Here is an 11,027-nt window from a genome sequence, read left to right as displayed (position 1 = left end):
GCTGTGGAAGGATGCACAGCAAGCCCCTCACATGTTCCCCGTTGCACGGGGTGCAGACAACTTCAGCTTTTCACTCGCTGTTCATCTGTAGTTTTTGAGTTTGCAGCGGTGAACGTGTATCTGGACTATACTCTCTTTTAAATGGAAAGATGTAAAAAGGAAGGGTTCATTTCTCCCTTGCGTTTCAACCCTAGGCCAAGCTGTCTGTGGGGTTCACATTTATATTCTTGATGGGACTTGGCTGATGGAGTAGAGGAGTAAATGAGTGGAGGAAGAAGTTTCCAGAATCTTTTGTTAACCAGCACCTGGCTTGAAAGAGGAGTGTCGGAGGCCTGAGTTGAATGCCCTTCCATGAAAGTAATATTGGGCACTCATACTATACTGGGAGTCAACACGCTTTTCCTTCAGAGGACCAGAGAACAAATATTTGAGGCTTTGTGGGCCATCAAAAGGAGCCATGCACAATACATACACTGTGCACTTAGTTATGTTCCAATAAAACTCACTTGACTAAAGCAGGCAGTGGGCAGGATTTGGCCTGTGGGCCCTAGGTTGCTTACCCCTGCCAGATACCAATCCTGTGTAGCAATAAATACCACGCAGTGGGCACCTTATAACACATCGAATTCTCACACCAGCCCTAGGAGATAGGTCTTTTATCAACCCATTACGTCGATGAGGACGTTGAGGCTAAGAGGTTTAGTACTTGGTTAGAAGTGCATGGCTAGTGGACAGAAGAGCTGATCTACCCAAGGGCCTGCATCCATACTCATGGCCTTCCCCTCCTCAAGAGGCAGAAGGTTTCCCTTGAGCTCCAACCGTCAGACCTCAAGGAGATCCTGCAGCCTGTAGGCTGTATTTCTCCATCCTCAGTATCGTTGCAAGGAGAGGGGAGGGAGCGTGATGGGGAAACAAGAGGGCTGGTGTCACCCATGGAGGTCAGGGGCTCCTACGCTCCTCCCGGTCGTGCTGAGACACCCCCCCCCCCAGCGTGGTTGTGCAACGTGAGTGTGCCCGACCTTTCCCCATAGACTTGCCCACGTCAGCCAAGATGGCACACCCTCCCGGGACCTCTGAGCTGGTTAATCAGATTGGCATTTAAGAGCCATTGCACACCCAGCCCAGCGCTGCTTTAATTTGCTGCACGACAGCCTCCCCTTTTGCAATAAATTTACTGTGAATAGACTAATTGCAAAATAACCCTAATTGGGTAGTTATCAATGAACAACTTCCCGTGGAACAAAACGGCTTACAATTAATAGCATTTAAGCCATAAACTATTCTTCTGCAGAAAGCTAAGATGTAATTACACCCCATACGGAGATTGTATTCCCTTTCTGGAAACCATGACACCCGGATTTCCCTCCGCTTAGGAGGGATTTGAGCTTCAGCCCCGTGGTCCTTTTCTTTCCCGCTAAATGAGGGAGGAGATGGGGGTGGGAGGGGAAGGAGATGTAATGTGTGTGTAAATATACACATGTGCGCGCACCCAGATGCACGCGCTGGCTTTGTCATCGTGCCGAACTCCACATCACCCAGACTTCAGCCAGTATGATGCCGGAAGCTGGATCCAATTAGGGGAACCGTTACCCATGGTGGGCGGTCTGAACCATCCAGAGGGAAGGAAATAGAGTTTGAGTGTTGACTTTCGTAAAGGGCTCCTGCTCTTCTCACTCACACCCATCCTTCCCCTCCCCTCAGCTGAGCACCACTCAAGGAAAAGGAAGAGTCTAGAACCCCAGGAATCGGGTTGCTCCCTATAGAGATGCTCTCTGCCTTTGTGACTTGCCTACTTCCCTCCACCTCCTGGGGAAAGCAGCTGGAAGGGTGACACATTTTCCCAAGGAAAGGAGGGCTCTGTGTACCCCCCACTGACAGCCACCAAGAGTGAGGCACATGGAGGGCACGGGGTGCTCTACCCCATCAGCTCCCAAGCCTGGCCTCCGAGAGGCTTATTTCTAATCCCCTGGTGGCCTCTTATTCCTCACAGGGCCCCTGTGCTCACTGCAGCCGCCAGACCACCCCCCGACCTCCCCCCTTCCTCACCCAGGCAGCCCCGCCCCCACCCCACCCCCCACAATTGCCTGGGCCTCCTGTCCCTTCCTCGGGCTCCACGGTCAGGCCTCCCATCACTGGACTTCCTAGTGTTTCATGGAGATGAAACCATGTCAGATGGGAGACCAAGGCTGGAAAATCTGGGCTGGAAAAAAGAGGTTTTTTCTAAGCACTGGGTTTTGAATCCTGGTTGTGACTTTACTAGGTGCGTGACCCTAACTTCCTAGTGCCTCAAGTTCCTCATCTGTGAAATGGACACAGATTCTCCTGCCTTTCCTCCTAGGATTGCTGGCCGCAGTGGGGGCATGAGTCTCAAATGCTTGGTGCGGAGGGGAGGTAGAATGCAGCGGATGTTTGGCTGTTGGCAATGGTAGTGGTGTACGGGGCATTGAGAGGAGGAGCGCATGGAAGTCCTCCTCGATGGTGACTTCCTGCTGCCCGGCTGCATCTCTCTCGCTCCGTTCTTCAGACGTGACCCCCACCTGGCTCAGGCATTCTCTCACGCTCTTTCTAGCACCTCCGCTGTTCCCTGCACCCCCCCCCCCACTGCACCCCACCCTGTCTGGCCACCACCTCTCCCCGCTCCAGATCTCAGCCTAAATGCCACCCCCTCGGGGAAGCCTTCCTGGACCACGTCTCCCCCAGAAGCCCTGGCCACAGGGATCACGCTGACCCCAGTGAAGGGCAGAGGTAGCTTTCCTGATGAATGCCTTCCTTGCTTGATAAAGACCGTTCGGCTTGTAACAGGCCTTCTGGTGCCAGGTGCTAGTAATGCAACTTTTAATGCCTCGTTACAATGGGAACAATTAAATGTCAGGAAGCTCCGTCTAGCCTCCCTCCATCTTGAGTGAAAATGTCCCGAGAAAGGCCCCCCTGGCGCCCCCCATGCCTCCTGCAGTTCACCCTCTGCTGTGTTAGGTGGGGCCCATGGACTCATGCTTGCAGTGGCCCGCGCGTCTGCAGCCTGCCTTTTTAGGTGGAGAACGAGCAGGGGGCAAATGTGTGACGTTCTGGGGAAAGCGGTCGGCTGGGAGGTGGGACAGGCTGCCGCCTGGCCAGGAACTCGGTCCTGAGCAGCTGGGGGACATGGCGGGTCTCCCATGGGCGACAGGCACGGGGCTAGTTCCACTGAGTCCGCCGACCAGCTGCGGGGCTGCAAGCCTCTGCACGTGACTGGGGAAGCCGGCTCAAGTATTAGGGCTGAAGATGGACAGACTGGGGGTTTCTGATAGACAGGCAGCCGTTCCTGGACGTGACAATGGTCTTTACCCATCAGCCTTTGCAGGAGGCCAGAGGTTGTGGACACGTGGGCTTCTGGACGGAGGTAGCTGGCTGCCCGCTCCAGAGAAAGTGACAGATGGCACTGCCGGCTGCCGAAGGGCTGTCTCCCGTCCGTCTCCGCGCCCTGGGGGCCGTGTGGTGACTCCACAGCACGAGTGCCTGGCTTCTAGAAAGCATGGCTGGCAGCCCGGCATGGAGGGACCGTGCAGGCGTGGATGGCAACTCGGCCGGTCCGAGTGCCCTGGTGTGCGTGCCTCAGTTTCCCCACCTGTCAGCCGGAGACCCTGACTCCTCCCAGGCTTTCTGCTGATGAGGAAATGAGGGAGCAGCCGTGGAAAGCTAAAAAAGCACCACACTAATGGGGGCGGCGTGGCGAAGCCAAACTGATCCAGGCGCAGCTTGGCTGAGTGGCCGGTGCTGACTCGCTTTCCAAAAGGCCAGGTTTGCAGAGGACCCAGTCAGACCCTTCCTGCTGAGCAAGACCCAGAGGCCAATAGGGGGAGAGATCGCAGCAGTGGTTCGCTGGGATTGGGCGAACCTGGTCCCAAAGCTGTTTGTTGGACTTCTCAGGGAGGGGAAAGGGACCGACCCCACTCACTGGTCACCCCATAGGCAGTGTCCAAAGCCAGGGCTCCGCACATGTTTTCTGTAAAGGGCCAGAGAGTAAATAGGAGGCTTTGCAGGCCGTATGGTCACTGTCAAAACTCCTCGATGCTGCCTGAAAGCGTCAGTATATAAATAAGTGACCAGCAAGGCAGTGTTCCAGTACAGCTTTGTTTAGGGTCACCAAAATGTGAATTTCACATAATTCTCACGTGTCCTAAAGTGTTACTCTTTTGATTTTCTTTCAACTGTTTAAAAATGTAAAAACTCTTCTTAGCTTGAAGACCACACCAAAATAGGCAGCCAGGGGCTGGAGTTGGCTGACCGTTGTTCTAGGACGATGTAGCAGTGCACGAACGCGGAGAATGTCTTGCTCCAGTGTGCAGCTCGGGGCACCGAGTCCCTTGACATAAGATGGACGGTGCTTCTGGGAGGCGTGCAGCGGGATGGCTCTAGCTTCATGGAGCTTCTGCCCTAATAGGAGAGGCCAGAGATGACAAGTGAGCCAGTAGATCTAGAGCCCCCTGTCTTGTGTGATAAGAGCTGTGAAGACAACACAGAGCAGGAGGACAGAGGAGGGAACAGTTTAGTTAGGTGACCACAGAGGCTTTCTGAGAAGCGAGGGAGGGCAGCACCACAGGGAAGAGAAGCAGTCCCAGCAAAGGGCCTGGCATGTTCCAGAAGCAGCCAGGTCAGTGGGGCTAGAGCAGAGGGAGAAGGGGTCTGACCCAGCATATGTTCACATGCTATTTTCAGTGACATGGGAGCCACCGGAGGGACCGAACAGTTCTTTTTTTTAGTTTTTATTTTTTGAAGATTTTATTTATTTGAGAGACAGGGAGAGCACAAGCAGGGGAAGGAGCAGAGGGAGAGGGAGAAGCAGACTCCCCGCTGAGCAGGGAGCCCGATGTGGGACTCGATCCCAGGACCCTGGGATCATGCCTGAGCCAAAGGCAGATGCTTAACCAACTTAACTCTTTGAGATCCTGATTCAGTCAGCTCTTGGGATAAATGCTCAGTGAGATCTCCCCTCACACACCTTCAGAGAGCCATTATCCAAAACCAAACAAAAGACAGCAGGTGTCGGCGAGGATGTGGAGAAACTGGGACGTTTGTGCTCTGTCGGTGGGAATGCAAAATGGTGCAGGTACTCTGGAAAACCATATGGAGGTTTTTTGAAAATTTAAAAATAGAACTCCCATGTGATTCAGTAATCTCACTTCTGATCTGATTTGGCCTTAAGAAAGGAGTTGAAACTGGGCAGTTGTGGAGGGGTTCTTCTTACAGGGGTCCCGGAGGCAGGATTGGACAGCGGGGAGCAGCTTTGGGATTGGCCAGTGGACCAGATGGTGGTGACCATCAGTTGGTGTTCTGGCCTCAAAGGTTTCTTTGAGGCCCACTAAGCACTCAAGCCTGATCTTTCAGCAAACATTGAGCTCCCAGTGTGTGCCAAGCAGCGGCGGCCAACAGCCCCTCAAGCCCTCCCCCCACCCCCCATGAAGCGGTGAGTCCCAACAGGCCCGTTCCACGTTGCCTTGTCCTCTCAAGCGCTGTGGTGTTCCTTTCCCCTCCCAGTCTTAGAATCCTAAAGAAAGAGAGCTGCCACCCACAAGGCTTTTTAGAAAGCTAAATATGTAGTTATGGGAAATATCATAAATGCCCCCTTCACCTGCCTCCCACCTCCGTCACCACCCCCTCTGCTTCCCCCAGGAACATTCGGCTGACTGTACAGTCCGCCATTCACTTTAAAACTTGTCATTAGGGTGTGTTTGTTCCCTAACTGCCATGCCTGGAAGCAAAGCTGAAGGGTTTAGGTGTGGAAAGAGGCTGCCAAGAGCAGCCCCTGAAAAAGCCTGTTTGAGACGAGAGGACCGTGGTTAGATGAGTACTTTTTTTGCCCCCTTCCCGTGTGCTCACAATGACATGTACAGACTAGAGGGTGGGGAGCGCGTTTATATCCCGCCATTTGTGGACCACTGCTTAGAGCAGCTCGGCGGAGAGCCTGGGCTAATTGGCTTCCTTTTCGTTGGAGGCTGGAGGGAGCCTGGGGAAAGCAGTGACATCCTGAGATTGTGGGCGGCAGGGCAGAGCCTGGACGTTGGGCCAGCGCTGGAGTTCCTAGATGCCCACCCGCCCCTTAGCACAGCCCCTCCCTCCCACACTCAGCGCGTGGAGATGGGCGGGCCAGCCTTTGCCACCAGGACTGTTGCAGACAATGTGGGATTGCTAATCATTCAGGTTCCCCTTTTGATAAGTTGGAGCAGAGTCATGGAGTCTCCTAGCACCAGAGACGGCGCTAGACACGCAGGAAGTATCTGTTACTCGGTGTGAGCCGATGAACCCCGGATACTACATCTTCTTGCTTTCTTGCACCTCCGGGAGAATTTAGGAGAACCCCAGAATGCCCTTGGAAACGCATTCTGAATGGGAACATCATTCTTCCCCATAGCATCCATACATATATTTCATTTGCTTCGCTTGTTCAACAAATCTGTGTCGAAAAGCTGCCCCACACCGAGCATGAGCACTGGGATACAGTAAATAAGAGACAAGATCCTACCGTAGCTCATAGTCCTGGGGGGGAGGGCGGGGACAGGCCACGAACAGAAAGACACAGGATAGTGGCCATATGCGTGGAGAGGGGAGAAAGCAAGGGAGCTGGAGGGGCTGTCTCTAAATGACCTATAGAAAGCAATGGGCAAAAGGTAGTCGGAAATGGATGTGGTCTCATTGTGGAAGAACATGCTAAGAACATGAGCTACCCCCAAATAGGATGGTTTCTAGTTTTTGGATATACTGAGTTCATTCATTCATTCATTCATTGAGTGGTTATTCATCAAACATCCAGTGTCTGTGCTGGGCACTAGAGATGTTCCTTTAAATATCACTTTCTTCTGGAAATCCTCTGTAATTCCCTCCCCAGGCGCCACCTCCCCAAGTCTCCATGAGCTGCCCAGACCGTGTACCCCCCAGTCACCTTACCCACTCCCCGCGGGAGCACGGGCATGTTAGGCTGGAATCCTCTGTCGCCCCCACTTAGTCATGAGGCCTAGTCTCATCTGTGTGTGTCCCCCCCGCTCTCCAGCTCTTGCACAGAGCCTGGGGCGTGAGAGCTCCCATGTCTTAGGCACGTCCTGAGCACCAGGCACACAGCCAAGCCCTTTCCATGCATGATCTCCTCGAACCTTCCCCGCAGCCCCGGAGAAAAGTGGGCTCCCTGTCCGCACTTTACACAAGGGGAGACTGAGGGTTGGAGAGGCCCAGTGGCTTGCCCAGTGTTGCACTTGCAAGCGGCAAACCCTGAACTCAAATTCCATTCTGCCTGACTTCAAAGCCCATGTTTTCACCTCTCTGCTATGCGGCGGCGTCTTTCGTACCTGTGCCATCGGAATGTGTCGAATGACTGATCCGGTTTCTCCAGAGATAAAGGGAAAGGCAGCGGAAATGTTAACACCTTTCTCTCCCTGTTCATTACTCTCCTTCCCTGCAACCAAAAAGAAGAGGGCACTGAGGTCTCTGTACAAGAATCTGTTCTTAAATAATAATGCTTAACCTTTACCTAGGGATTGCTAAATGCCAGGGACTATCCTAGGCTTTTTAGCCACATTAAATCATTTATTCTCCTTACAGCTCTGTAGTCCAGGACATTGGTGTACAGAGAGGGAGGAAACCTGCCTCGAATCCACATTCCCTCAGTGGCAGGGCCAGTCTCTGAGCTCAGAGACTTTTATTCAGTTCCAGAGGCAAAGGCTTACTTCAGCTGCCCTTTGGCTGAAGGAGGCTTGAGCAGTTTAACTTGCTCCCCGAGCTCCATCTGTCCATTGCAAAGAGGTCCTCACAGTCAAGTAATGCACCTGCTTCTGGCGGGGATTGCCCCCATCCAAGACCCTCGGGACTTGCCTGCGCAGACTTCCTGGGTGAAAAATAGCCAGCACCGGTCGCTTGCTCTTTCTCTGCCGGTTTCTGGTTGCCCATGGTCTATTTGTGTTAGTGTAAAAATGACAAAGCAATAATTTTTCATTGTATCCTTCAGTCACCCATGAGAGATTGGATTTAGGTCACAATTTATTACCCTGTGGAATTGAATCCAATTTTTAACACCATGTCAGCCATTCTGGTATTAGAGCCTTTTAATGGCTGTGAAATTTATACAGTGATAAAGTAATTTAAAACATATGTAGGAAGAGCATCAGGCAAATTGATGTGTATAGAACCCTGTGGTAAAAAGTGAATAGGAGATAAACACGGAAATGTGGTGATTGATTAGGGAGCGGCGCTGGCTTTGATAAACTCTTAACGGAGAAATTAGTAAACTAATTTATTCTTGGAAATTTTGAGGGTTTATGTTGCCCTAAATCAGAATGAAGGATAAGCCACAAAGTGCAAATTAATAGCTCCCCTCCGAGTGCGGCATGGTTAGAGCAAGAAACCTGTCTTGAGTAACTGGGAGGCTGCCAGGAGCCTGTCCCTCGTGGTGTTCCCAGTGGCTGGAGGAGTGAAGGATGGTCAGAAGACATGGCAACGGAAGGGAAAGCAGAATTTGGGGGGTTTTTTTGTTTAATTTTTAAAGCTTGCTCAAATAATGCAGAAAGTGTGCTCGTTATAATTTCTTTAATTATTCAAGTGGGACGGTATACATTCTCATTATTTCAAAAAGCAGAAAATATTGCAAATAAAGGGGAAATTGAACTTGACCAGGCCCTCTCTGAGGGGTAACTGCAGACGCATTTTTGTTTTCGTTGAGATCTTTAAAGATTTATTTATTTATTTATTTGAGAGAGAGAGAGAGAGCACAAGCAGGGGGAGCGGCAGAGGGCGAGAGAGAAGCAGGCTCCCCGCAGAGCAGGGAGCCCTATGTGAGACTCGATCCCGGGACCCTGCGATCATGACCTGAGCTGAAGGCAGATGCTTAACCGACTGAGCCACCCAGGCGCCCCTCGTTGAGATCTGTAAATTCAATAGATGCTGAAGTAGAGTTGGTTTTGTGCTGCGGGGGGAGGGCATAAATGATAAGAAACGAATGTGTCGATCTGGAAGTTGCAAAAATAAAGCATCTGATTTGGACTGGGAAGACTCAAAAAGTATATGAAACTGATGTGTAGTTCTGGAACTTTTTTTTTTTTTTTTAAAGATTTATTAATTTGGAAGAGAAAGAGGGCCAGTGGGGGGGGGGGGAGGCGGGGAGAGGGAGAGAGGAACTGAAGCAGGGAGCCTGACCCAGGGCTCAATCTCACAACCCTGAGATCAGACCTGAGCCGACACCAAGAGTCAGATGCTCAAACCGACTGCGCCACCCACGCGCCCGTGGAACTTGTGTTTTAATTCAGATTGGTATCTACGTCTGAGACCTGTATCCCTGTCCGGAGACAGAGACCTATGTAATTCCTTTTTTTTCCCCCACAATGTGTTTATTTTCCTATTCCCTTTTATTGCCTGTATGATTCTTTGTAATGGCTGGCTGTTACTCTGGAGGGTAGCCGTGCCATAGTTTAGCTATTCCCCTATGAATGGACATTTACATTGACGTCAGATTTTTACTATATTGAAGGGATGTTTTCTCCGTTCTCCCCCAAAATGGTGCGTAATTAGTACCATTCCAGATGCACTGGAGAAAAGCAAATTTGCTGGTTAAGATGGATGCCTCAAGGACATTAGAGCTTAATTTTATTTTTTCATCATTATTATTTTTTTAAAAGATTTTATTTATTTATTTGACAGAGAGAGAGACAGCGAGAGAGGGAACACAAGCAGGGGGAGTGGGAGAGGGAGAAGCAGGCTTCCCGCTGAGCAGGGAGTCCGATCCCAGGACCCTGGGATCATGACCTGAGCTGAAGGCAGACACTTAACGACTGAGCCACCCAGACGCCCTAGAGCTGAATTTGAATTCTCTTGGGGCCCCGAGTTGAGACTGGCCCCTAGGAACACGCTGAGAAATGCAGCTGGTAGGTTGAAAGGCTGGTCTGCTTTAAATTTTGATAGATACCATCAAACTATCCTGCGAAAATGCTGTACTGGTTACAGTGGGGTGTTCTATCCTGTATTTGTCACGAACAGAATGTTAGAAGCTTCCAGAACATCTTCCTTCTCCTATAGGGATCTGTTTCCTTCCCAGGTGCCCTTGTCAGGTTTCAGAGTAGTAACAAGTCTAGTTCCTAAGCTTCTGAGACCCAGCAAGTCTTTTGCATCACGAAGGATAGTGGTCCACACACTTGAGCTCCTTAAAACACAGACTCCCAGGCCTGCCCCCAGAAATGCTGATGTAGTCGAGGCTGGCCCCCAGAAGTTGCCTTTCTAACAGCTGCTGCCGTTCTAGAACCAGACCTTGAGAAGCACTGACCTGGAGAACACCCCGTGCCCTCCAGTTCTGCCCTTTCTTCCAGGGCGTTGGTTCCAAAGGGGGATGAGCGTGCTCCTTCCCAGGGGACATTTGGCCATGTCTGCGGACATGGGTTGTTATAAATGACACAGCGATTCTGCTGGCATCTAGCGGGTAAAGACCACGGTGCCGCCAAACATCCCACAATGCACAGAACAGGCCCCATCATAATTTTCCGGTCCCAATTGTCTCTAGTGTCTTGGTTGAGAAAAGCCAGGGCGGTGTGTCTGAGACGGGGTCATCTGCCTCCCTCTGTGTGCCTTTATCTCCTCCGTCTGGCCAGTTCCCATGTAGCATGAGTGTGCTGTGTCCCCAGTCTCATTCTTGGGCATGGAACATGGCTACCCCACCCCTTTGTCTTTCTCAGCCCTGCTGATCCCTCTCCCCCTAAAGGTCCCTCTTCCCAGCCTGAAGAGCCAGTAACCATTAGACGCCACCTACCCATCTCCGACTGCTGCCGGGCCAGGTGTGATGTACGTGGAACTGTGCTCCATATTGAGAGCTTTCGTCCATCCACTTGGGTTTGAATTCTGGCTGGCCACTCGCCAGCTGGGTGACCTTGAGCAAGTCACGGCCCCTATCTTGTGTAATGTTTTTAATCTGTAAAGTAGGGACAATGATTGACATTCCAGTTTGCCCAGGACCATCCCCATTTCTGACTGTTGTCCCCCATATAATTACTAATAGCACTCTTTCTCGTCTCAAGAGTTTC

At 51.5% G+C, this 11,027-nt stretch overlaps 1 protein-coding gene across 1 annotated transcript in view; it reads left to right on the top strand.

Moving 5' to 3' along the window:
- Positions 1-11,027, top strand: part of XYLT1 (xylosyltransferase 1) — a 299,369-nt gene that overhangs the window by 167,672 nt on the left and 120,670 nt on the right. The window lies entirely within an intron of this gene.

This window comes from Halichoerus grypus, chromosome 6 (genome assembly GCF_964656455.1).
Source record: "Halichoerus grypus chromosome 6, mHalGry1.hap1.1, whole genome shotgun sequence".
In the NCBI taxonomy this organism is placed as follows: domain Eukaryota; kingdom Metazoa; phylum Chordata; class Mammalia; order Carnivora; family Phocidae; genus Halichoerus; species Halichoerus grypus.
Note: the sequence above shows the minus strand (reverse complement) of the source record. Positions and strands in the feature narration are given on the sequence as shown.